A 27,931-nucleotide genomic window follows, 5' to 3' on the forward strand; every position below is an offset into this window, starting at 1 on the left:
AGAAGTCTTGCAGAATAGAGACATAAATGTAACTTTAAGAGGGTGTCTTTAAAATTTGTTTAGGGGCACCTGGCTGGCTCAGTCTGTAGAGCACCCGACTCTTGATCTCAACGTTGTGAGTTTGAGCCTCATGTTGGGTGTAGAAATCGCTTAAAAAATGTGTTTGATCATAGAACCCCTCTTGTGTAGCGCCCATTATTTCCACTAGAATTACTATTCTTTGAATTCTGTTTGGAAAATAGAGGCCTAGATATTGATGGTTCATTCTCTGGGAACCTTGAACCCAAACAGAAAGCAGAGATCCCTTGAGATAGTATCAGAATCCCTGTGTGTATTCCTAGAAGCAAATCCTCCTGCAGATTGGTTGGGGGTGCTGGGTGGTACTGAGGCACTCAGTAGTTAGTGTCTAATCTTGTATGCTATGAGAATACCTGAATGAATGAGACACAAGATTAAACACAAGGTCAAAATAAAGTGTTTGGAAGTCCGTAGATCATTCCATGGGTTCTCTGCTCTGGCCCATCCCACCTCTTTCTCTGAAACCAATCGTAAATCTCGTCCTGGACACTGTGTTTATATAGCTTGCTCTCATGGCTAGTCGTCACTGTCTGTGGTGCTTGGGGAACATCCCCAGGAAGGTGCTGCTGTTGTATAGTAAGGCTGGATGTGAGCCTGTTCTGTGGACCATCACCTCATGTAAGTTTGAAGTGAATCCTCAGCTTCTACTTTAAATTCTTTAGCTTCTGAGCCCTTGTCTGTCCTGTGGATTTGAGAGTGGGCCTTTGGTCCCTGCCCTCCAACCCTCAGTTACATTATCATTCTTTGAAGTAGCCTAGACATCTGTTGTTTCCATCTCCTTGTATCCTTTTTGTTTCTCATCTTGGGACACCACCTCCCTCCCTTTGAAGAACTTAACCCCCCTCCACTGCATATTCAGGTGGGGTCTGCCGATTAGTAATTGCTAGCAAGGACCAGATCTGGGATTCGAAGCCAAGGAGTGTGACTCCAAAGCCTCCTTCCATAAAAATCACACCAGCCTGTTTCCTAATTCTGAACTGTATCACTTTTCATTTATATAGCATTTATCTCTTATTACTCTATGTAGTGAAGATATAGAAGATAACTTCTATTACAGAGTTTCTCCCCAGCCATTTGGATAACCTCATTTAAGACATATCTGAGTCAAGACTTACTATTAAAAAATGTTCTCATCTCATAATGGGGGAGAATTTCATCTTATTGTTTTGGTGGTGGCATAAATTAGATTCTGTTTGAAAAATAATTATTTTTAATCTAAGGTCTTTAGTCCTTTTTATTCCTTAGCTACTTCAGCTAAAGTGTGGCCATGAATGACGATTAAGGAAGCTAACAGCTTTTTTTTTCCAGAAGGATACAACTCTAATTACCCTGGAAATATCAACTATAAATCAAGAAGGGTATCATGACTTAATTGTTCATTACACAAAAATTATATGATCCCTATTCCTTCCCTGTCCTCTCTCTCAGTCTAAAAAGATATTTAACTAAGCAATCAGGGATATTAACTATTCACAGCCTAGGCAAGTGTGGGCAAATAACCCCTGCAATAACACATGGGCCGTCACAGAAATGGCTGGCTATGAATAAGCACACAGCACTTAGTCTGGTCCTTCTTGTGTGTTTGCTGATACATTTGCAATTTCATGCACAGTTTTAAATGTTAGGCATTAATCTGAAATGGGCACTGAAGCATCAATAAAGTCTACATTTTGCCCCTTTTAATGAAAATGCTAGATATAGATTTAATGCAAAACTAAACATTTGACTCCCTATGTTCTACTCCAGTAAATTAGCCAGTGTTTGTCATCTTTTTAAAAAACCCGGAGTTTAATGCCTCATTTCACATGGTTTTGTTAGGGGCAGATAGAAAGCTGATAAACAATCCATTTGTTCTATTACAGTAGCTCCTAGCCACACCACTGGAGTTAAGCCTCCATGCTCATTTCCTTTACAAACCCTGTTGTGAGTTGAAGTGGTCTGCTTTTGAATATTTGACTGAAGCAGAGCTTTGACGAGAGTGCTTTCTCAGAGGAACACAGACCAGGCTTTGTTGGACGGCGGCCCCAGAGCACTGCGTTCTGAAATGACTCAGTGAACTTAAAAGGGAACAGCACATCAGTGAGCCCCTCCTGTGTGATGTTCTAGATTTTCATATGCATTATGCCCACCACAATTAGCATGGCTCTGAAGGGTCCATGTGACTACAAATGAGGAGCCCAGGGCTCACAGATGAAGCTGCATAGCTAGTAAGTGATGACATCTGGATTGGAGCCCACTCATTATACCACACTGCCTGGCAGATGGGGACTGTACTCCCCCATCTCTACTAGTAGTGCCTTATTTGTCATTTAAGGAAATTACTTAGGCCACCTCCTCCAGGAAGTCCTTGTTGATTGCCTGCTTATTGACTATCCTTTTCATGTGTTTTTATCACGCTTTATCTCTGCCTCCAGTGTAGTCTTTAGGACAGTCTGCCTTTTATTATATTAACTGGATACCTGCTTGACTCACTGTAAGGGGAAGGGCTATCTCTTAAATCACCTTTGTAAATACTATATAGGACTTTCCTTACCAAAGGCACTCAATAAATGTTCATTGACATTTTAATAAGGTAGATGGTTCTCAATATCTCAAATCTTATTTCCAGAAGTATGAGAGACACTACAGTGAAAGGGGCAGGTCCTAGAGGAAGTCTGCCCAGATTTGAATCCCAGCTGTAGGACCTTAGGTAAGTTACAGACCTTCTCTGAGTTTCAGATTCCTTGCTGTATAAACTAGGGATAATAATAGTACCTACGTCAGAAGGTTGTTGCAAAAGTTCAGTAATAGAAGGCACGTATAATGCTTGGAATAGTGCCTGGTATATAGGAAATGCTCGATGAATATTGGCTGTTATTTTCCTGAAAACTGGAGATTTTACAACATAGGCAAGAAACTATGTGGCACTTGATTTGTCTATAATTTTAAAATATATTTTAAGGGCCACCTGGGTGGCTCAGTCAGTTGAGCATCTGACTCTTGATTTTGGCTTAGGTCATGATCCCAGGGGCGTGGGATCAAGCCCTGTCTTGGGCTTCGTGCTAAACGTGGAGCCTGCTTAAGATTCTCTGTCTGTCTGTCTGTCTCTCTCTTTCTTTCCCTCTCCCTCGGCCCCTCTCCCCTGCTCGTGCTCTCTCTCTCTTAAAAAAAATTAAAAAAAAATATTTTGAAAAAGGGGGTGGATTGAGTAATGGTGGAACTGACAAAACTGAAGAGCCATTTAATAATGATCAATTGGATATGATTATGGAAAGAGAAATGATTCAGAAACCCAGGCTTTGGCAAGCCCCGGATTCAACATGTGCTTGGACCCAGCAGTGTGTTCTTCAGTCCCAGTTCTGGACGTGGATATGTAAAGACGAAGTGTAGGCAATATGTGTAATGCTTGGTGAGAATGACTTCCCAAATAATTCTGTACCCACTGACACAGGTGTCGTATTTTCCAGAGCTACCTAATCATACTGATTAGGTACCAGAGAAACAGAGAGAGAAAGAGATGTTCACGTAGTACAGAAAGCTCATTCGGTAAACCTGAAGGCCATTCTAACTAAATAACCTACTTGCCTATTTAACACTATTTGATTCAGGGTAAGCCTCTCAACATCTCTTTGAGCCTGAATTTTCTTATAGATAAATAGGGGTCAAAATACAGATACTTCCCTTCTCTCTCCCCTTCTGGGCCTCAGTTTCACATCTATCAAATGACCAGGCAGACTCAGCCCCTCCTCTGGCTCACCTTCCTTGGCTCTGCCTTCCCTGGGATGCTGTGAAGTCAGTTCAATAATATTGACCAAGCTGTTGGGGACTTGACTCACCAACTGACTAGAATCATTGATGGCCACACATGGAAGAATGTCTCTCTCCTGGCAGGAAGACAGCTGCCTGACAGGGGTCTGAGTGACTTCTCAGAAAGGAGAGGCTGGGGCAGCTGGCAATAGCTGTGTCTTCCCCCGTCTCCTGACCACCTGGCCTCTACTTGTATATAACAACTCTCCCTCTCGGCAGGAGGGCCAAGAAGTCTGAATTTTCTTTTCTTTTCTTTTCTTTTCTTTTCTTTTCTTTTCTTTTCTTTTTTCTTTTCTTTTCTTTCTTTCATTTTTTTTAACATTTATTTATTTATTTTGAGAGAGGGAGAGAGAGAGAGAGAGAGAGAGTGAGTGGGGGAGGGGTAGAGAGAGAGGGTAAGAATCCCAAGCAGGCTCCACGCTGTCAGCACATAGCCTGATGTGGGGCTCGATTCCACTAACCTGTGGGATCATGATCTGAGCCAAAATCAAGAGTCAGATGTTTAACCGACTGGGCCACCCAGGTGCCCCAGAAGTCTGAATTTTCTTAAGCAACCAGGCATCTTACAAGACTCTAGCCCCAACACAGCACCCTTGCTCTACAGAAGCAGCCCACTTGGAAGGCAAGAGAAGGGCAAGAGGCCTCAAAGCTTAGACTCGTTGGCTCTAGCCACCCAAAAAAGTCAACAGCCTTAAACAGGGGTTCCCAGGCCCAGTATCCATGAACAGCACCCAAGGAGGTTGTTTTAAGACAGATTCGTGGGCTGTAGACTAGAACACTCTGATTCAGTAGGTGAACACTGGCCCTGAGCATCTTATTTTTGACAAACTCCATAGGGACTTCTTGTGCACAGCCAGGCTTGGGGATCCTGTTGGTTCAGGTCATGGGGAGATAGAGGATGTTAGAGAGGTCTAGTTGGTGAAGCACATCAGCTCTGCCATGCCCCAGTGGGTTCAGCAGTATGTGGTGTCCCAGATCTTTCCAGCAGTGTCTATGGATGAGTCTTAACATTTCAAAGTCTTGGTTATCTCATTTCGAAAGTGGGAATCATGGTGATGACCCCAGCATATTCATGTGACGATTAGACAGTGCCCACAGAGCATTTGGTAGAAGGCTCAGCACAGAGTGAGCATTGAGTAAATATTAGTTATTGTCATTATTGTCATTGTTATGACTTCTAAAGAAGTGTGATGGCTCTTCTATCTGTGTATTAGGAGCTAGTCCTATTCTAAAGAGTCTTTCTAGGAGGAGGCCAGTATATCTTCATCAGACTTAAAAAAAAAAAAAAAAGGAAGTAAAAGAAAAAAGAAAGAGTAGCTAGCTTTTGGGAAGGGTCTAGGGATTCTGAAGAGGCGGAGGGAGGTGCAGGTATACCGCTGGAGACCTGTGGGCAGCTGATGGAGTGGGGAGCGCTGGGGAGGGCTTGGCTGTGTACAGACACCACACTTTGGGTGAGTCACTGGACCACTCCTGGCCTTCTTCCCGCCCCCCCCCCACCTCATTTGTAGAATGGGATTGCCCAGGACGATATCTAAGGTCTTGTCCACTACATGATTTACCCCAGAGCCCCTTGAGGAAACACACTTCGAACACTTTTTACAAAGATGGCTCATGGAATTAGGCTAAAAAATGTTCATATGTATTCAATCTGGGTGATGAATAAAGAAATGGCTGCCAGAATATTCCTTCAGTTTCCTGTACTTTCGAAATATTTAACAACAATAACAAACTAAACTGTCATTTGCAAATGCCAATATGATTGGTTCATGTTAATCCCAGCTGGCATGACCCTGATCAAAATAGGGAAGCTGGCAAAATGGCCTTCAGTGGCCCTCCTGCTGTGTGATAGCACCCCCTCTCCCCTTTGAGATCTATACTCCCTCTCAAGTTTGTCAGTGATCCAAGGCCTCTCTTCTTCAAGAACTTGACTCATTTTTCCAGGGGTCCTGGTCTCATCATGGACTGGTTTGATCTGAGGTATGAACAGCTGATGGTGACTTAATTTCAATTCCTGCTTCTACTTATAAACCAAATAGCATGTGTATCAGATCTGAGCCTGTGAATGGGGAGGCTGGTGCGGACATTCTGTTGGAGGATGCAGGTTGCATGCTACCTCTCAAACTCCACCACGTGCAAAGCTGCTCCCTGGCTGCAGGGAAAAGATCAATTTTGTCTCCATGTTATGGTATTCTGTTCCTGCACAGAGTAATTCAAAATGATGCCCAAATAGCTACTCACCTCAGGCACCTAGGTGCATGTGTGCATACGTGCATGCGTGCATATGTGCATGCCTGTGTGCCTGCTGCTATTAATTAGTTGCCTTTAAGTAAACAAAATAACCAGTTTATTGGGAGAGTTTTCCCTTTTTTTTTTTTTTTTTAATGTTTATTTCTTTTTGAGAGAGGGAGAGCAGGCAGGGGGCAGAGAGAGAGGGAGACACAGAGTGCAAAGCAGGCTCCAGGGTCTGAGCTGTCAGCATAGAGCCCAATGCGGGGCTGAAACTCATAAACCACGAGATCATGACCTGAGCTGAAGTCCCAGGCTTAACTGACTGAGCCACCCAGGCGCCCCAAGTTTCCCCTTTTTAACTAGTCATTGTATAGCCTTAGACAAAGCGAACTTTTTGCTAAATTGCTTTTCAGAATATTATGCAAACAAACACAAATTCTAAGTGGGACTTTCTTTTGTTTCTTTCCTCCCCTGTGAATGTCTAATCTGATACTCAATCTGTCTCTTCTTCCTTCAGTCCTCCAGATGACTTCTTTGATTTCCTTGGTCTTAATTCTACACCAAACATAAAATATATCTTGTGTATCTGCAGTGTTACCTAAAACTCAGTCATTCCCAGACCAGTCTCTTACCTTTTTGTCACACCTGTGTGTCACCCTTCCTATAATTTAACCAGTTTCTTTCTTTTCTCTTTTCTTTACATCAAGTCACTTCTAAAATAAAATCATTGTCAGAGAGAACTTTAACTTATTACCATAAGTAGGAAACCAGTACCACTTGACCTAAATGGAAAGTAACTATAAAAATAAATATAATACAGGGATGCCTGGGTGGCTCAGTTGGTTATGTGTCTGACTCTTGATTTTGGCTCAGGTCATGATCTCACAGTTTGTGAGTTCGAGCCACATGTTGGGCTCTGCGCTGACAGAGTGGAGCCTGCTTGGGGGTCTCTCTCTCTCTCTCTCTCTCTCTCTCTCTCTGTCTCTCTCTCTCTCTCTCTCCTACCTTCTCTGTTCCCCTCCTCAAAAAAAAAAAAAAATCTCAGTCTAAGACCTGTTTTCTCTCTCTCTCTCTTTTAAGATTTAATTTTTTAAAGTAATCTCTACACCCAACATGGAGTTTGAATTCACAACCCCAAGATCAAGAGTTGTACACTCTACCAACTGAGCCATCCAGGAGCCCCTGTTTTTGTCTTTTTTTAAAAAATTTTTTTCTTTGGGGCGCCTGGGTGGCGCAGTCGGTTAAGCGTCCGACTTCAGCCAGGTCACGATCTCGCGGTCCGTGAGTTCGAGCCCCGCGTCAGGCTCTGGGCTGATGGCTCCGAGCCTGGAGCCTGTTTCCGATTCTGTGTCTCCCTCTCTCTCTGCCCCTCCCCTGTTCATGCTCTGTCTCTCTCTGTCCCAAAAATAAATAAACGTTGAAAAAAAAAATTAAAAAAAAAATAAAATAAAATAAAAAAAAATTTTTTTTCTTTAACATTTATTCATTTTTTGAGAGACAGAGAGAGAGCACAAGCAGGGGAGGGGCAGAGAGGGGGAGACACAGAATCTGAAGCAGGCTCCAGGCTCTGAGCTGTCAACACAGAGCCCAATGTGGGGCTTGAACTCACGAAATGCGAGATCATGACCTGAGCTGAAGTCAGATGCTTAACTGACTGAGCCACCCAGGTACCCCTCTTTTTTTTTTTTAAAGGAAGTAGCCACTTAAAAACATATTAGTACCACAATCAGATTGTTCCCCCTTTGATTTAAATCCACACAACCAATCTTGAACTGAAAAAGCTAACATCCTTCTTTTTGTGTGACTTATTGTTATTTAATGCCTATTGCAATTCCTTATATCACAAGTAGTTGTATTCCACACTTTGGAGCTCTGGACCCTTGCAGGTGGTCTAATCAGACTACCTGATTCTATCCTGGCTTTCCCTCGAATGCCCAAGGTATCCCCTCCTTTGTTACTTTTGGGTGTCTTACATTCTCTCCAGGGCTCTTGCACAAGTCATTTGGGCCCTGTACCTTACCTAACCCGTCACTCGTTCAAGTCTGCACAGAAGCAAATTCTCCTAAGCCCTGCCTCCAAATACTTTCAAGGAAGGCTGACAGTGCAGTCTTTCAGAGACTTCATTTCCTCATCTGCAAATCAAGGAAGTATAAAAACACTAGCAAGGATTAAATGATCCAATGGAGAGAGAGTGCCTTGCACAATGGCCATAATAAGACCTCAATAAGCAGTAGCAATTGTTCTTAGCCATTAAGACATTAGGTCTGACCCTAGTGCCAGCTCCTTTCAAACACTCCGCTCTTAAGTCACCCCCTTTGCCCTTGCTGCCTGCATTCACTGGCTCTTGCCAATGCCAGTAAGTGATTGTTTTACTTAAATTCCTGGTCAGTGATGGTTGATTGTCTGGAATGCCATTTGTGTTTGCATGGTACATCTCAAATCTGAGTTAGCTACCAAAGTCAAGTAGTTTGGAAAAACAATGTGATTGGAGGGCATGTCCTAATGTTCCCACCGGAGAGGCTCATGGCTTCCTGAAGAGACCTTTGTTTTTCTCCCTTTGTTGATACGTGTGTGTGGGGGGGGGAGCTTCTGAGAAGGGATACGGCCTTTAGCTCTGAAGGGGCTTTGGAGTGGCCAGGTCCTCCAGAGTATTGGGTAGTACATTCATAGTAAGCTCAGTTTCTTTGTGTGAGCCCTTCTTTGCCGTAGTAGATTAAGGCAAAGACACTAGACTCCTAGAAGCCAGGTTCATCCTCTCATAAAAGGATGCCAAGCAGAGAGTCATACAGTAAAGGGAGGTAAACATTCTTTTAAACTAATTTATCAATTTAACACAGCATAGTGGTGTTGGGTTCCCAGGGTCAACAGCCAGCAGTCACATTCCTCAGTTGTTTGATTGGTGAAACACATTAACAAACAGCCGGTAAAACTCTTTCTGATTAATCATGTTGATAAGTTGTGTGTGTGTGTGTTTATAGTGTGTTACAAGCTCTTCTAATTTAATCTGCTTGGACAGCAGCCCAATCTGGTGAAGTGTCTTGACTTAATCTAAAGACGCATCGATGAGAAGGCTACCAGGCCTGGAATTTTATTGTGATATCACGTAATCATTAACATATGTGGCTAGTGCTTTCCTGCAGTTTGATTCCTTTCTTAAAATGAAGGAAGTGTTTATAGAGTGAGGGCATAAACTAAAGGAGGATGAGCCCCGGAAGCAGTGAAAGGAAAGGCAGGTGCTGTTATTAGCTGAACCAAAGACATTGTCATATTGTCAGGGATAAAAATATTTGAAAACACTGATAATGACTTCAATGAGGACTTATCTTTTAAAGGAAAAGAAAGGTAAGTATGCCTTTCTCTCAAAAAAGTGGAGATTTAGATCCAGGTTTCTCAACCTTGGCACTACTGATGTTTTGAATTAGATAATTGTTTATTTCAGGGAGCTGTCCCGTGTATTGTAGGATGTGTAGCCTCTACCTAGTAGATGCCAGTAGCCGTCCCTGATCCCTTTTGTGGCAACCAACAAGATCTTCAGACATTGCCCGGTGTTTCCTGGGGGGCAAAATTGCCCTCATTTGAGAACTACTATTCTAGATGTATAGTTCTGAAATCTCAAATAACCTATTATGACTCTGCTGACACCACTCCATATTATTATTTTTCTATAGTTTTTTTTAACGTTTATTTATTATTGAGAGACAGAGAGACACAGAGCGTGAGCAGGGGAGGTGTAGAGAGAGGGGAGACACAGAATCCGAAGCAGGCTCCAGGCTCTGGGCTGTCAGCACAGAGCCTGATGTGGGACTCAAACTCACAAACTGTGAGATCATGACTTGAGCTGAAGTCGGTTGGTTAACCAACTGAGCCACCCGGGCTCTCCGACTCCACTCTATATTATTGAAGACAAAGCAAAACCTTTAGTTCTTCCAAAGGGCCCTTTCTCACCTGGATGGCTCCTTCCTCTGATCTTTCTATGTAGAGACCTTCAGTCCACACTGTCTTCTTCTCCTGCTCTTCCTTCTTCCACACACAGAACACTGTACTAAACAATTGATTGATAACAGCTTGCTAAAGGGAATTCTTTCTCCCTTAGGTTTGTGACACCTCAGAGGCAGTCTAGACAAAAGTCCTCAAATTATTCAGAAATAAAAATGAATGTTCTTAAAAAAAGTTTTTTTACATTTATTTATTTTTGAGAGACAGAGAGAGACAGAGCATGAGCAGGGGAGGGGCAGAGAGAGAGGGAGACACAGAATCTGAAGCAGGCTCCAGGCTCCGAGCTGTCAGCACAGAGCCCGATGCAGGGCTTGAACCCACAAACTACGAGATCATGACCTGAGTGGAAGTCGGATGCTTAACTGACTGAGCCACCCAGGCATCCCAAATGAATGTTCTTTAATTTAAAATAAATGTCTAGGTGCGCCTGGGTGGCTCAGTTGGTTGAGCATCCAACTCTTGATATCGGCTCAGGTCGTGATCTTGAGGTCATGAGATAGAGCCCTGTGTTGGGCTCCGTGCTGAGTCTGGAGCCTGCTTGGGATTCTCTCCCTCTCTCTCTGCCCCTCCCCCAGTCACCCTCTTTCTCTCTCAAAATAAATAAATAAATAAATAAATAAATAAATAAATAAATATTTTAAAAAAGTGTCTAAATAATAGCAATTTAAATGGGGTGGGAGGCAGCAGGAAGAAGTGGCAGAATTGCTGAAATTTAAAGGAGCTCACGTCCATGGACAGAGGACCCTAATAGACCCAAAGAAGACATACAGATGGCCAGGAGACACATGAAAAGATGCTCAACATCACTCATCATCAGGGAAATATAAATCAAAACCACACGGTGACATCACCTCACACCTGTCAGAATGGCTAGTACTAAAAAGATAAGAAATAAGTACTTTTTAATTCATTTTATTAACGTTTTATTTTATTTTTTGAGAGAGAGGGACACAGAGCATGAGCAGGGAAGGGGCAGAGAAGGAGACAGAATCCGAAGCAGGCTCCAGGCTCTGAGGTGTCAGCACAAAGCCTGATGCGGGGCTCAGACTCACAAACTGCAAATCATGACCTGAGCCAAAGTCGAATGCTCAACCGACTGAGTCCCCCAGACGCCCCAAGAAATAATAAGTATTGGCGAGGATGTGGAGAAAAGGGAGCCCCTTGTGCACTGTCAGTGGGAGTGCAAACTGGTACAACCACTGTGGAGAATAGTATGGAGTTTCCTCAAAAAAATAAAAATAGCAATAACATGTGATCCATTTCACTACTGTGTATTTACTCAAAGAAAATGAAAACACTAATTTGAAAAGATATATGCACCTCTATATTTATGCAGCATAATTCATAATAGCCATGATATGGAAGCAACCCAAGCGTCCATCCACGGATGAATGGGCAAAGAGGATGTGGCATACATATACAATGGAATATTAGTAGTAAAAAATGAGATCTTGCCGTTTGTAACAACATGGATGGACTTAGAGGGTAATAAATGAATAAATGAAATAAATCAACCCGAGAAAGAAAAATACTATATGATTTCATTTATATGTGAAATCTAAAAAACAAAACAAATGAATAAACAAACAAAAAAACCAAACAGACTCTTAAATACTAACTGGTGGTTGCCAGAGGGGAGGTGACTGGAGACATGGGTGAAATAGATAAAGGATGTTAAGAGATACAACCTTCCAGTTATAAAATAAATCAGTCATGGAGATGAAAAGTACAACACAGCAAATATAGTGAAAGAAAAAAGCTCACATCTATTCAATGCTTGCTCGGCATCACACCCATTATCTTATTTAATTCAGATGTTACCCACATTTTACAGATGAGGAAATAGAAGTTTAGTGAAGTGATTTGTTCTGGTCTCCAGAGCTGAACTGGTCGCATGTGGATTTGAACCCAGGCAATCTGACCCTGGGGTGGGCACTTAGCCCTTATTCATTCAGCTTCCGTCCTAAATGGGTAGAAGATCACTGAATGGGGCTGTGGACCAAGAGGAGAGGTGACTTTTCAGGAGTCGTAAGAACAACTTGGCTGAATTCTAGAGGCCCCAGCTTTCAGTGTCTGGGCCTATGCAAATCTTCAAGTGAGTGTGGTCCCATTTCTTTGTTTCCATCTGTCTTAGTGAAACTGCCTCTGCTTAGCGGTGTGGAGTATTGCTTTCCTAAGTTTAGAAAGTTCATTTATAAAGGCAGCTGAAGTGAAGAATATGGTTCAAGAGGGTGCCCCAGCTTGCAGGTGTTAGGAGAATAGGGTGGGTGTGGGGAATGTAGGGCTGGGGAATCGAGAAATACGTTGAACCTTTGATCCTTGAGGAATGTGGGAGGGAAAAAAAAAGTATGGACATCAGCCCAGAGCCTTGGCAGGACCTATCCCTGGACCTGTCCTAAAAACCCTGTTTTTGTTCATTTTGTATTTCTAATACAAAAGCACCAGGAGGTAGCAGTAGTTTCCAGTGACTTGGTGCAAACATCAGAGGAGGTTTCCACATGCCCTTGTGTACTATAAAAGTAAGCATGTTTATTGGAGAAAAATTAAAAACAAGAAAGAAAAATATAACTGGCAATGCCACTGCGTAGCAAAATCCACTGTTTGTAAATTGTGAACCATACTCTTGCAGGTCACAAAGACTATCTTCAAGAGAACTGTAATCAGATGATTGGTTGGACAGGATGAGAAGGAGGGAGGAAAGGAGAGGCCACGGTGAAGGCCAGCGTTCACAAAATGAACCGTGTATCAGCTGCTGTCTGACTGCTTTAACAAGCTCCTACGTTTTTGCAAAGAGCGGCATGTCAGTTCCTATAGACAGGGCACCAGGAGGCCCCTCTTTGACCACTGACCATAAGTACCATCTCTACTTTGCTCTAAACGCCCTCCCTGAGCCTGGAGCAAGGACTCAAGGGCTTTTGAAAACCACCCAGGAGCCAGTCAACCATGCTGTGCCTGCCTGAATATGCTCTCCTGGTACTCTCTCCTGGGTAGTGCTCCGTGAGCCACAGCCTTAAAGGGCTCTCAAAACTACAGGGTTCTGTCTGGGAACCACCATGCCTGGGGCTTCTGAAGGGCACTGGAAAATGCGCGGAAACCTGAAATCAAACAATCATTGGGAAAGCTTTTGTGCGGGCTGAAATCTGTTGTCGGCCTGTGGCCTGTCTTCGCCTCCGTTGCTGTGTAACCTAATGTTGTGTGTGTTCATGTGTGATTTAGATACTTTCTCCTTTGAGGGCGGGGGATATTTTTCCTCTTAAGTTGATGGCTTGATTTGTTTTTAATAGAAAACCATCAACAGTACAGAAGAGCATATATAGTGAACATTGTTTCTCTTCAATGTCTTTTTTAAAAAAAAAATTTTTTTTTAATGTTTATTTATTTTTGAGGCAGAGAGAGACAGAGCATGAACAGGGGAGGGTCAGAGAGAGAGGGAGACACAGAATCTGAAACAGGCTCCAGGCTCCGAGCTGTCAGCACAGAGCCCAATGCGGGGCTCGAACTCACAGACCATGAGATCATGACCTGAGGCGAAGTCGGAAGCTCGACCGACTGAGCCACCCAGGCGCCCCTCTCTTCAGTGTCTCTTATCTAATCTCCCAGTTCCCGTCCCCAGAGGCAGCAAGTGCTACTGAGTGACTGGACAGCTCTCTGTCAGTCCCTTTTGAGGTTTCCTAATACACAGAGGACCAAAGCTCCAACAGGGCCTCCAAAGCCCTGTCCAGTTGTCTAGTCCCCACCTCGAACCACATTTTTCCTTGCATTGTGCTCCAGCCACACTGGCCTTTCCTCCTTGGGACCTATGCCCATGGTGGCATCACCACCTGAGTGCTAACTCCTTCCTTTATCCAGCTAAGCAACTCAGGTCTTTGTTTACATATTACTTCCTCAGAGGGGCCTTCCTGACTTCCTTCTGTCAACTTCGTCCGTCTATAACCTCTCCACAGCCCCATCATTTCCTGTGAAGCATTTTCTTAACTTGTGGTTATGTATTTATTTATGTGACTATGTGCTTAATGTCTGTCTCCAACTAGACTCTAAGCTCTCTGAGGGCAGGGACTCCAGCATCCCACACAGATGGGATGGGATATCCTGCACATGGTGTTTGATTTACTGAGGGAATAAATGCTGTCTTGACTGAATATTTGGTTAGTGGGAAGCAGTTGTGTCTTTGTGTATTTTCTGCTTTTTAACTTTAAGAAATTTGTAGAAAATCTCAAATGTACATAAAAGTAGCACCAATGCATCGAACCCCTTTACACATCACCTAGATTCACCAGCTGTCAAGGTTTTGCCATGTTTGCACAGTTTTACCCTCTTTTACTTTTTTTGTAGCCTTCTGAAGATGCAGAAACATTAATGATAGCTGTCATTTACTGAGTGTTTACTACGTGCTGGTAACTGTATTAGATGTTTCTAATGTGTAGTATTATTTAATCCTCTTAACAATCCTGCTAACTGAGCATTATTAGCCCCATTTTAGAGATGAGGAAACTGAGGCAGTTAAGATCACTTTGTGCAGTGTCCCCAACTCAATGGATGGAAAAGCTGGGGTTAGAATCCAGTCTCTGACTCCAAAGCCCAGATTCTCAACTAGTAAACTGCTTGCTGCAGGCTTCATCAAGTATACGTCTGTCCCACCTGCCTTCCTTCTTGATTCCTATAGACTTTTAAAATGTTTGAAGCATTTTTATTGTGCCTAAGCTGTAAGGGAATTATTCTCATGTCTGTGAAAGGAACACAGCAGTTGGCTTTATCGTATCCCTATAAAAACATCAACTCAGCCAATAAATATTTATTGAATCCTTTTTTATTTACCAAGCACTGTTTTGAGGGCTGGGAAAATAATAGTGAGAAAAAAAAAATACTGTCCTTCCTTTGCTTTTGTGGAGCAGAGTCAAGTCCATGTCCTCCAACGTTAAGATGAAGCATCTTGATGCTAAGGGTTCGCAAGAGTTAATGGCACTGTTCAGTCTTTTCTGCGGGACCCTCATTTACTTTTTTCTTTCCCTCTGCTCATGACTACCCGAAGAAATACTGCTTTCATTTCTGATTGGGCAGAGGAAGGATAAGATACAGAATTCAAAATTATTCCAATGGCTAAATAGGGCTGCTGTGTACTGTTACGCAGTTAGTGTCCTGCACAAAGACACTTGGTTGAGGAGGCCAGTTGGAGCTGAATCCAGCCCGAGCCCCACTTGCCAAGATGAGACTCTGGCCTGAGGCTATACATCCCTAAAGAAGGGTGCCTTCTTCTTCTCCCATCCTTCCCACTGCAGACCCACAGAGGCATCACATAAGCCCAAGGTGGCCCTGTTGGTAGAGCTGAGAAAAGAATGGGAAGGGAGAGTTAAAACTGTTGTGCCAAATTGAAGTTTCAGGAGATTTCAGGAGATTTGTCCTGGGCATGTCTCCCATTGACTCACTTGATGGAATTTGAAACAACTTCAGGTTTTTGTTCTTGTTTTTATTTTTTAAAAATATTTATTTAGAGAGAGAGAGTGAGAGAGAGAGCAAGCACACACTTGTGAGCCAAGGAGGGGCAGAGAGAGAGAGAGGGAGAGAATCCCAGGCAGGCTCCATGCTATCAGCACAGAGCCGGACTGGCTCAGGGCTCGAACCCACCAACTGTGAGATCATGACCTGAGCTGAAATCAAGAGTCATCACTTAACCGACTGAGCTACCCAGGTGCCCCTTTTTTTTGTTTTTGAATAGACATTACTTCTTAGAACAGTTTGAGGTTCACAGCAAAATTGAACTGAAGGTACAGAGACTTCCCATATGTATACCTTCTGCCCCCACACACGCATGGTTTTCCTCAGTATCAACATCCCCCACCCGAGTGGTCCATTTGTTAGAATTGATGAACCTCCATTGACATACGATGATCACCCAAAGGCGTTGAAGTTTTGATGGCAGTAGGAATGCAAGTATTGGTTCAATATAGGAAAAATGCATAGTGGTTAAAAGCATAAGATTTATAGGGTATATATTGTGATTTAAGAAACTTCCTGCCAGGGATGCCTGGCTGGCTCAGTCAGTAGAGCATGTGATTCTGGATCTCAGGGTCCTGAGTTTGAGCCCCATGTCAGAGGTAGAGATTACTTGCAAAAAAGAAAACAAGAAGCTTCCTGCCAGCATGTAACTGGAAATAATGGAAAGAATTGGTAATAGTTTCAATTATTGGTTCATTTCTTTTTCTTTTAATTTTTAATTTTAGAGCAAGAGACAGAGCGCTTGAGCAAAGGAGAGGGGCAGAAGGAGAGAGAGAGAATCTTAAGCAGGGTTCATGCTCAGCATGGAGATGGATGCAGGGCTCGATCTCACACCCTGGCATCATGACCTGGCCTGAAATCAAGACTCAACTGACTGAGCCACCCAGGATCCCCTTGGTTCATTTCTTACACTTTCTTTCTTCCTTCCTTCCTTCCTTCCTTCCTTCCTTCCTTCCTTCCTTTCTTTTTAATTTTTTAAATGTTTATTCATTTTTGAGACAGAGAGAGACAGAGTGCAAGTGGGGGTGGGGCAGAGAGAGAGGGAGACACAGAATCTGAAGCAGGCTCCAGGCTCTGGGCTGTTAGCACAGAGCCCGATGTAGGGCTTGAACCCACAAACTATGAGATCATGACCTGAGCTGAAGTCAGATGCTTAACTGACTGAGCCACCCAGACTCCCCTCTTATATTTAATTTATAAAGTTAAGTGGATAATCTCATCATAATGGTGAAGAAAATAATAATTACAAAACTGTCTATGAATTAACCCAGAGGTTTTCCATTTAAAAACTTGAGATTTAATTGATATGTATGTAACATTGTATAAATTTAAGATATACATGTTAATCTGATATATTTATATATTGCAATATATTTGCCATTGTAGTGTTAGCTAAAACCTCTATGATATCATATAATTATTATTTTTTTTCGTGGTGAGAATAATTAAGATCCAATCTCTTAGGAGGGCACCTGGGTGACTCAGTTGGTTAAGCACCTGACTCTTGATTTCAGCTCAGGTCATGATCTCACGGTTCCTGGGATCAGGCCATGTGGGGCTCCGTGCTGACAATGGGAAGCCTGCTTGGGATTCTGTCTCTCTCTCTGCCCCTTCCTTGCTCACTTGCATACACACATACACACACACACACACACACACACACACACACACACACTCTCTCTCTCTCTCTCTCTCAAAGTAAATAAATAAACAAAAAAATAAACAAACTTTTAAAAAAGATCTAATCTCTTAGCAAGTGTGATACTTCTAATACAGTACTGTTCTCTATAATCACCATACTGTACATTAGATCTCCAGGACTAATTTACTAGCTGCAGGTTTGTACCCTTAAACAACATCTTAACTATTTCCCCATCCCTCAGGCCCTGGTCACAACCACTCCATACTCTGTGTTTATGAGCGTGGCTCATTTAAATTCCACAGACATGTGATACCATACAGTATTTCTGACTTACCTCATAGTGTCCTCAAGGTGCAGCCATATTGTCACAAATGGCAGGAGTTCCTTCTTTCTCATGGCTGAATAATATTCCAGTGTGTATAGACACCACATCTTCTTTACCCATTCATCTTCCGGCAGATACTTGGGCTATTTCCATACGTTGGCTATTGTGAATAGCACTGCGTGTAACTCTTCAATACCATTTTTGTTTCCTTTGGCTATACACCCAGAAGTGGAATTGCTAGATCACATAGTAGTTCTATTTTTAATTTTTTGAGGAACCTCCATCCTGTTTTCCACAGTGGCTGTTACCAAGTTACGTTCCCACAAACCATGCACAAGGCTTCCTTTTCTCCACATCCTCGCCAACACTCGTTATCTCTTGTCTCCTTGATGATAACCTTTCTAACAGGCGTGACGTGATCTCTCATGCTGGTTTTGATTTACATTTCCCTGAATATTAGTGATGGTGAGCATTTTTCAAGCAGTTATTGGGCATTTGGATGTCTTCTTTGGGAAAAAAGCTTATTTAGTTCCCCTGCCTATTTTTAAATAGATTGTCTCTTTGTTATTGAGTTGTAGGAGTTCTTTATATATTTTGGATATTAGCCCCTTACCTGTTTTTTTCTATTGTGTATGATAGTATTAACAACTTTAATGGACACAGATATGTGCAGGGCCCTGTACTGAGAATTTTATACACATTGCTTTTATTTAATTCTCTTCATAGTCTCCTAAGGTGGGTGCTATTATCTCAGTTTTATACATAGGGACACTGATATTTGAGTTACTCAAGGTCATGTAACAAAGAAGTGGGTAAAAATGGGGCTTAAACCCTGGTCTGTTTGACTCCAAAACTACACATATAACCACCATCGTATGCTTTTCTGTTTTAGGAGAAGAGATCTATTCAGTCAGCTTTGTGGTCTTTATCCTGACCAGAGCACCCACCACACAAATTTCAGACTTCTGTAAAATATTTCCAGTCTCTTCCAATTGAGAATCTTTCTCAGCTTTCCTTCCTTGAATACCCACTGCCCTCCTCGTGTATAACTGATTCCCAGGAATCCTTCTTGGCTAGTGCAGCTAACTGACCACTCTTTTTTAGTGCAACTACGACTCACACTTACGTCACAAACCCCAAACCAACACCTTTTATCTCTGCCAACCTCAGCCAGAACTCTGACCTAAGAATATACAAAATCTCATAGGATTTTTCTCTTTGACAGTCTCCTCACAGATGTCCATAAGGGAGGACTGTAATTTAAAAGGACTAAGACAAGAAAGTTGTGTGTAATTCAATTTGGAAGGGATCAAAGAGACTTTGGTTTAACACAATGAAGAGGGAAGTTGGGGCAGGAGGTCATGTCACTGGGAGATGATTTTCATGGTCCTAAGATCACAAGTATGATCGGGAGTTGACTATAATTATTTTTTGCTTTGGGTTTGTGGGAGATTTATTCAATAGTTGGCTTGCAGTTCTTGAGCAGCATGGTATTTTATTTCACCTTTTACTCTAAGGAGCCTACAGCTTTTATAAGAAACTCACCGGTAATAATAACTTCACTTGTTCTGCTCTTATCCCTTCATGTTTGGGGCGCTTCATAGACCTTTCATCTAATCCTTACAGCCATCCTGTCAATTCCTGCACTTTATAGATGACCAGATGGAGGCCCAGGAAGAGTACATAACTTGCTAGAGGAAACAGAACTAGTAAGTGACAGAGCCTGGATTCAAAACTAGGCAGCCTGCCTCCAGGCTGGGCTCTTCACCTCTATTCCAGGTACCCTCGAATTCTTGCGGTAGGGCAGAGGGACTGAGGAGGCCTATGCAACCCATTTTGCATCTAGACTTTGTTAGGTGGCAGATGCCTGGAATGCTTCTTGCTGACTTTTTATTTCCAGGACAAGAGGTTTTCCCCAAATACTCTTGGCCTCTGCCCCACTTTCACTCCTCCCCTGGGGAGATGGAGTGAGTTACTTGAATGGGAGAGGAAAGGAGCCTGAGAGGGCATATCTTCTTTCTCTCATTCTTTCTTTGGGTTGCAATCTGCCTGTAGAGACTATATACTTTGATCTACTCCTCCAGGAGCAGGTCTCCACTATGGGGTGAGGGTGGGGAGGCCCATGGTGGTCCAGTGCTCCTGAGTAGGTAAGGGAGCCTAACAGGTTCAGTGCAAGAGGGCCTCTTGCTTCACATAAATCCAGTTTCCATATCGGCTTCATAGAGGGGATACTTTGAACCTTATCTGATTGTCCTTTGTGTTATTTCTCAGTTGACCTACAATTCAGATGAAGAGAGGTATTATGTGTCCTTACCATACCCTCCCCCAAGAACTATTGAGGGAAACAAATAAAGAAATATAGGTAAATAATAATAGATCGCGTGAATTAAAGACTCTTGATCTAGCATCCAATGAATCCATCCCCTTCCAAGGTAATCAGTTCATCAATTAAGCTGAAGAAGGGAACATGGCAGATACTTTGCTTTACATGATCTCATTTAGCTCATCCAACAATCCTGTGAGGTGAGGCTTATTATCTCTGTGTTATTTATAAGGAATCTGTAGCTTATTCAGTCAGAAAATATTGGGTATGGCCCACCAAGCCAGACTTTGTTCTAGGAGGCTCAGAGAGGTCATGAGAATCACTCACTGTTGTAGAGCTGGTCAGTGAGAGAGCTAAGATTTGAACCTAAGTCTGACCAATGACACAGGTTAGGCATGCCTTGGAGAGAGGGGAGGGTGGGAACAAATAAAAAAGTGATAACATGTATTGAGCCCTGATTTTATACCAGTGTGTAGCTTCATACCATTCAGTGCTTGTGGGGCATTATCTCATGAAATCCTTGCATCATCCTTATGAATTAGGTATGGTTTTCCTCATTAAACACACAAAGAGCCTGAAGCTTAATGATGTTAAACAGTTTACCAAAGGCTACACAGTAAATGGCAGAGCTCCAGTTGTAATCCAGGTTCTTCTCATTCCAAACCTTGAGTTTGTTTTTCTGGAGCTCTCAAAAGTAGTTGGGAGACATAGCCTCTGATATAACATCACAGCATCTTGAAACCACTAATTAACAAGTGTAGATCAACCTAACGGGTGTGCATGGAGGTGCTGAAGGGTAGGGAGGGAAGACAGAGGAAGTGGTGTGGGAGAGAAGGAAGGGGGCAGAGAAGTGTGGTCAGCATTGGGTAGGTTCACCCAAGCTTGCTGAATATGCTTGATGACGATGAAGAAAAATAGCCTGGCAACTTTGAGAATGAGGGAGAAGTTTTGAATGGCATGCCTTTGAAAGTGGTAAATTATTTGTAAGAAAGAAAACAGTAGCAACAACAAAACCCCATTGTCTCTGAAAGTGAGAAGTTGCCCTGACATGAAGATTGCCTCTCTCTAGGTCTTAAGGATTTTGTTTGGGTGAGACTCTGAAGACCCTAGATTTAGCCGTGGCTTTCTGTTGACTAAATGGTGATGATGGGGAGTCATTTAATTTTTCTGGACCCTCATATTCTTTTTTTTAATGTTTATTTATTTTTGAGAGAGAGAGAGAGCTAGTGAGGGAGTTGCAGAGAGAGAGGGAGACAGAGGATCCGAAGTGGGCTCTGCGCAGAAAGCACAGAGCCTGACGCACGGCTTGAACCAACGATCTTCAACAGCATGAGCTGAAGTAGGGTGAGGCACCCAGCTGCCCCTGGACTTTAGTATTCTTATATTTGTTTTATTTTATTTTATTTTATTTTGTTTTATTTTATTTTATTTTATTTTATTTTATTTTATTTTATTTTATTTTATTTTTAATGCTTATTTTTGAGAGAGAGCATGAGCAGGGGAAGGGCAGAGAGAGAGGGGGACAGAGGATCCAAAGCAGGCTATGTGCTGACAGCAGCGAGCCCCATACGGGGCTTGAACTCATGAACCATGAGATCATGACCTGGGCCAAAGTTGGACACTCAACTGACTGAACCATCCAGGAGCCCCTATTTGGTTATTTAATTTAATTTAATTTAATTTAATTTAATTTATTTTTGATTATTTAAAAAAACCTTATTTATCTATTTATTTTGAGAGAGAGAGCATGTGCATGTACATATGCAAGCAAGGATGGGATGGAGAGAGAGGGAGAAAGAATCCCAAGCAAGCTCCATGCCGTCACTTTGGGCCTGACTCAGGGCTTGATCTCCTAACCAGTGAGATCATGACCTGAGCCACAGTTGAGTCTGACGCTCGACCGACTGAGCCACCCAGGTGTCCCAATATTCTTATCTTTAAAGTGGGAAATTAGAAATATGTGCCCTCCAAAATTCCATCTAGCAATAATATTTTTTTTCTTGCCCAGCAGGGCAGGGAAGAATACCAGCCTTTCCCAGAATTTCTGGCACGTGATGGTTAATAAATGTTTGTTGAATTGAACTAATTAAAGGCAGTGATACTAACTGAAAAAGAGATTCCTTCACATAGTAAGCATATCCTGTTTGTTATATTCTTGTTGCTTATGTTCCATACTTCATCTGTCCTTGCCTCTGAGTTACCAAACGTATCATTTCCCTGTTGAGGAAACCTCTCCCCACAGATCACTCTGCTTTCCTCATTCTAAACTCTGTCTAGAATGGGCTCAATCACTCTATAAATCCCTTGCATTCTTTCTTTTTAAAATTTATTTATTTATTTTGAGAGAGACTGTGCACATGCAAGTGGGGGAGGGGCAAAGAGAGAGGGAGAGAGAGAATCCCAAGCAGGCTCCACACTGTCAGCGCAGAGCCTGATGCAGAGCTCAGTCTCATGAACCGTGAGACCATGACCTGAGCCGAGATCAAGAGTTGGATGCTTCGCCAACTGAGCCACCCAGGTGCCCCTATAAATCCCTTGCATTCTTCATTCTTCTTACTTAGCCTTCTGATTTCCTAAGTTTTAACTACAGCTGAATTGGCTACATGCTTATTCTACATTTTTCATTTAATGGATGTGTGGAGAGTCTCATTTGCTCCCTCGGAACCTAAATATCCGCATGAAAGGTGTGAATGAAACTGCATAATGGCAGCAGGCTTTAATTGCAGGCTTCAGTTTTGATAGTGACTTAACTTCTTCAAAGTTAATTTTTTAATTAAGAACATACAAGGGCAATTCTCTTTCTCCCTCTCCCACTTGTGCATGCTGTGTCTGTCTCAAAAAAAGAATATACAGTGGTAAGAATAGCATTTTAAGGAGGAAAGATTATTCCAGGTGTTTGGTTAAGCAGATAGATTTAGTATTACATAGATAAAAACAACTACGTATTTGATAGAATTTTTCATTTTTCATCCATACAAGCTTAGCAGCGTATATGCAGAGCCTGAATTTCTTTTCTCAAAATTTCAACTTGAAAAAGATCACTTTCGTCTAGGCTTCTGAGATTGAGTCCAAGCCTTGGAATCCAGTTAGTCTGATTGTTTGTGGCAGTAGTGTGACAGACACTCTTGGGTGGCCTTCCTATCTCCAGTGTCCCCTTATTCCTCATTATTATACTTACAGTTGTGCGTCAGACAGTATGTCTGTTTAAGAACATATACCTTCCCCAACTCATTTGTAGCTAGAGTGGCCACAACCCCAGTCTGGGGTTGAGATATAGGTAAAAGTTTCCTGTGTGGGGCTTCCAGGAAAGCCATTTTTTGTTTTCTTGATAAAGAGAGATGAGTCCAGTTGACACACACATTTTGCCCTTTATCTTTCCCCTTTTTCTGCCTGGAGTATGAATAGCATATTGGAGGGGCAACAGCCTAGCTTTTAATGCTGAGGAAGAAAGTTGGGCTCTAAGAGTGGCAGAGAAAGAAGTTAGAAGAGCCTGTGATTTTGATGACTTCTTTTTATTTTTATTTTTTATTTTTGAGAGAGAGAGAGAGAGAGAGAGAGCAAGCGGGAGATGGGCAGAGAGAGAGGGAGACACAGAATCCAAAGGTGGTTCCAGGCTCTGAGCTGTCGGGCTCAAACCCACCAACCGTGAGATCATGACCTAGCCAAAGTTGGATGCTTAACCGACTGAGCTACTCAGGCGCCCTTGCTGATGACTTTTACCAGTTGTTTTAGCCCTACTTCAAACCTTCTATTCGGAGAGAAAAATGAAAACTCTGTTTGTTTAACTGCGGTCAGTTATTTTCAGCCATGTAAAATGCTAATTGATACAAATATAAAATAGAGAAAAATATGAAAATTTAGGTTTCAAGAAAACTTAATGTATATTCAAGATATTGACAATGAAATACATATGTCCATAGATATATTTTGATGAACTTTGGTCTATCTAGATTTTGTCAGTGATTACTTGAATTTTTTACTTCCTTCCTTCATTTCTTCCTTTAATGTTTTTAAAGCAAACTTGGTTGAGTAGCTCCTATTCTCTTTATGTACTGGAGATAAAATGTAAAAGAATAAAACAAGTATGATTTCTGCCCTCAAATAATAAAAAAATATGTAATTATAAGCAATATAAATACAATAAAGGAAATACAGGGAACAATGAGAACATGTAAATGAGGGACCAGATCTGGCTGGGGAGGTTTCTCTGAGGAGCTGAGGTCTGAGCTAAGATTAGAAGGATGAACAGGAGGGGCACCTGGGTGGCTCAGGTGGTTGAACGTCCGACTCGATTTCGTCTCAGGTCTTGATCTCATGGTTGTGTGGCTGAGCCCTGAGTCCAGCTCTGCACTGAGCTGAGTGTGGAGCCTGCTTAAAGATTCTCTCTCTCTTTTTCTCTGCCCCTCTCCCCCGCTTGTATGCTCTCTTTCTCTTTCTAAAATAAAAAAAATAATAATAAAAAAGAAGGATGAACAGGAGTTTTATTAGGCAAAAGTGGTAGATGGAATGAGAAGAAACAGCATGTGTAAAGGCTGTAGAGAGCGGAGCACTTTTGAGGAACTGAAAGTAGTCCCCTGTGACTGAAATATTGAACACAAAATTAGGCTGGAGAGGTAAATGGGCCAGATGATGGAGGGCCCTGTGGTTAGTTTATATTAAGGATTTGGATGTTTGTCTTAAGAACAATGGAAAGTCATTGAAGGTTTTAAACCTTTAGCAATGACCTGGACAGATTTGAGTTTTAAAACCCAAATGCCATTCTATTCATATGACCTAGAATGGATTGGAGTTGTGAGGCTACAGTTGATGTGGGGAGGCTGGTTAGGATACCAGATAGTAGATGGTGGACAAGGTGAGGACTGATGATAGCTTGGATTCAGGGGGTGGCAGTGAAGATGGAGGAAAGTTTGGGATTTGAATACTATTTAGAAGGTAAGATCAATGAGACCTAGTGATGGATTAGACACAGAGGTTGACAGTTGGGAGAGTTCAAAGAGGACCCCTAGATTCTGGCTTGCAGAATTGGATGGCTGGTTGGGTGTTGGATGGCATTTACTGAGAAAGGAAACATAGAGGAGTCCTGAGTTGGGTGGGGGCACTATGAGTTTCCACTGATCATGTTGACTGTGAAGAGCCTTGAGACACCCATGAGAGTATGTTACATAGCAGGTATAAGTAGAGGTCTGTAACACAGACAAGAGGTCAGGGCTGGAGATATCTAGTATATAGATGATGGATGAAGTTATATGTCATGGATCATTTAAGGAGAGAGGAGAGGGTGAAAAGAGGAAGCTTAGGACCAAGTTGATACAAAGATGAAGCTTATAAGAAGCTTGGTAGAGGTGATGAGCTACACATATATGTGTGTAATATATATGTGTGTGATTATAGTGTAGACAGAAAAGGACTTATATCCTACCAATGCCATTAATGATGCATCCAGAAGAGGGAAATACTCTACGAGCTAAAGGGATCAGAGACTATTTCATGGAGAAGCATTTAAGAACATCTTTGTTGGATAGCTAGCATACAGTGAGGTGGATGAGGGGTGGAATGGGCTTCCAGGTTGAGAGAATGACTTGACAAAAGGTTTGAAGCCTGAAAATCAAGACACATTGGGAGAACTTCAGGATTTTCAGTTTATCTAAAGATGGGGTATAAATAGGCGAATCATGAAAAGGTGAGCTGGAGCCAGACTGAGGAGAGCCGTAAATGCCAGGCTGAGATACTTTACCTGTAGGAGTGGGAACCTAGCTAAGATTTGTGTGTGTGTAGAGGAGAAGGCTACATAATGAAGTAGTGATTGAAGAAGAATCTTCTGGTTTCCCATGTGAGGTGCACTGGAGAGTATTGATACTACAGGCAGGAAGACCTAGTAGGAGGCTGGGGTGATGTAGACCAGTTTTCTCAGTGAGGCTCTTGGCCTCTGCTCTCCATTTACCATGGTTTGCATGGGGGTTGGTTTGCCATTGCACTTTCTCTGACCTGAATCCACTAGATCTAACAGCCCCAGAGCCCACCATCATTTGCCACCATCTCTACAATGATCATGTCATGAAGACATGCTGTCCCTTTGGGTGACAAAGCAGACTCCAAATTGATATCCTGGTCACACTAATATAACAATATAACAAATCTCCTTTTCACATTCCATGTTGATGGAACATTATAACATTTGTACAGGTTTGCTGGCATGATTTGACTCACGTTGTTTCTACATTTGTGCAATAATAGGTTATTACCAGCTCCCAGAATGAGGGAAGGGACCATGTTTTGTCTTGTCTACCACTTTTTCTATTGTATTACCCCAAAACTTCCTGGCTTAAAGCAACAATAGGTATTTATTATCTTACAGATTCTGTGATCAGGAATTTGGGAGCAGCTTGACTAGGTGGCTGTGGCTTGGGATCTCTTATGAAGTTGCAGTCAAAATGTTTCTTGCGGTTGCAGTCATCTAAAGGCTTTACTGAAACTGGAGGATCCCCTTCCAGGTTGGTTCCCTTACATGGCTGATGGTGGAAGGCTTCAGTTCCTCACCATATGGACCTTTCCATAGGGCCGCTCCAGTGTCCTCATGTCTTGGTAGCTGGTTTTCCCAAGAATGAGTGATCCAAGAGAGATCAAGGAGGAAGCCACATTGCCTTTTATGACCTAGTCTCAGAAGTCATAGTGTAACATTTTGTTTGTTAAAATCAAGTCACTAAATTTGGCCCACATTCAAGGGAAGAGGCCCACATTCATAGCTTTATCATTTGAGGAGATAATTGTAAAACAATTTGTAGATATAATTTGCAATCACTACAACCACTATTAACTTCAGCACCTAGTACAGTGTCCGGGGTGGGGGGGTGCTTAGTAAAGATTTGTGAAAAGAATGATTATTCTCTCTTCCAAACTTGAATTTACTAGCCCTGAGAAATAGTGCCACTAAGGCAAGCACCCACACTATGGAATGGCCATTTGAGGCTTCACTCAAGTTAAATGTAGTCTGCGGTGTCCCACCAACAAGTGGTTGGGCCATTTTGAGAAGTTGCCTGGCCATTCACACAACATGTGAGCTGCTGGGATTCTCTTTCTCTGTCTCTGTCTCCTCATTTCTATGTCCATCTCCAATATCTCTATCTCCCCTTTTCCCTTCCCCAGCCTCCTACTTCTCCATCTCTCATCTCCACCTCCAACTCTCATCTCCACCTTCAACTCTCATCTCCATCTCCAACTCTCATCTCCATCTCCGCCTCTCATCTTGGTCTCCATCTCTCATCTCTCCTTTCACATTCATCTTCATCCCCATCCTTCTTCTTCATCCCTAGCTCTCATCTCTCCTCTCTCCTCTCCATCACCATCTTTCATCTTCAACCCATCTCTCATCTCTGTTTCATCTTCATCTCTTATTTCCATTTTCATCATAGGAGATAGATACTCTAACTTAATCCTCTCCCCCTGAATCCTGGAGAGATGGATCCAATTACCCAGCGGATATATTTGGAGATTCACAAGGCTGTCTAAATTTATAAGTCCCAAAGTGAATTTATCTTTTCCTCAAAGCTGCACATTCTCCTAAATGTCTTGACTCAGAGATGGGCTCCATCATCCACCTGGCTCCTCCAGCCACTTTGGATATTATCCTGAAGGCTTGCTCCCGTTTACTAGCTCCTACCCACTATCAGTCACCAGCTCTACTTTTTCTCTAGCTATCACATGGTTCTCTCCTCTTTTTTTTTCTGCCATCACTAGCTTTGTATAGTTTGCATCTCTTTTAGCTTGAGTTATTATGACTAATAATGATAATAAGCATTTATTGAGTGTCTACCATGTGCCCTGCCCTTACATAAGATATCTTCTGGTCCTAGTCCTCTTCAGTCTGTCCTGATTCCAGAAAGACCTCTATAAACACAAATGTAGTAAGTATAAATGTTTAGTCTCCCCAGTTCAGCTGATGAAGAAAAAATATAACTTTTTTCTATAATTCAGTTTAATGATTATTTTAAACTTCCATTTTGTTGGCAGAAAATATAATCTCAAATAATTCTGAGTAAATAACGAATTCCTGCACTGTGCT

The 27,931-nt window shown here is 42.3% G+C and overlaps 2 long non-coding RNA genes across 8 annotated transcripts in view; both read right to left on the reverse strand.

The window, feature by feature from the left end:
* The window catches only part of LOC124506999 (uncharacterized), a 52,339-nt gene that overhangs the window by 17,842 nt on the left and 6,566 nt on the right, over positions 1-27,931 (reverse strand). Inside the window, exon 3 of one of the 7 annotated variants that reach the window (XR_006960920.1) lies at positions 24,264-26,523. The exons of the other annotated variants lie outside the window; for them this stretch is intronic. This is a non-coding gene — a long non-coding RNA (uncharacterized LOC124506999). Of the gene's footprint in view, positions 1-24,263; positions 26,524-27,931 lie in introns of those variants that run through there. 7 annotated transcript variants of the gene reach the window in all.
* LOC124507000 (uncharacterized) lies at positions 14,881-18,055 on the reverse strand. The gene is made up of 2 exons (XR_006960921.1): positions 17,559-18,055; positions 14,881-15,411 (listed from the first exon to the last, which is right to left on the reverse strand). It is a non-coding gene; the product is annotated as an uncharacterized LOC124507000 (long non-coding RNA).

The sequence above is a fragment of the Lynx rufus genome, unplaced genomic scaffold, assembly GCF_022079265.1.
Source record: "Lynx rufus isolate CCGP_SWC_20201006 ecotype Redwood Valley unplaced genomic scaffold, mLynRuf1.p SCAF_11, whole genome shotgun sequence".
Taxonomy (NCBI): domain Eukaryota; kingdom Metazoa; phylum Chordata; class Mammalia; order Carnivora; family Felidae; genus Lynx; species Lynx rufus.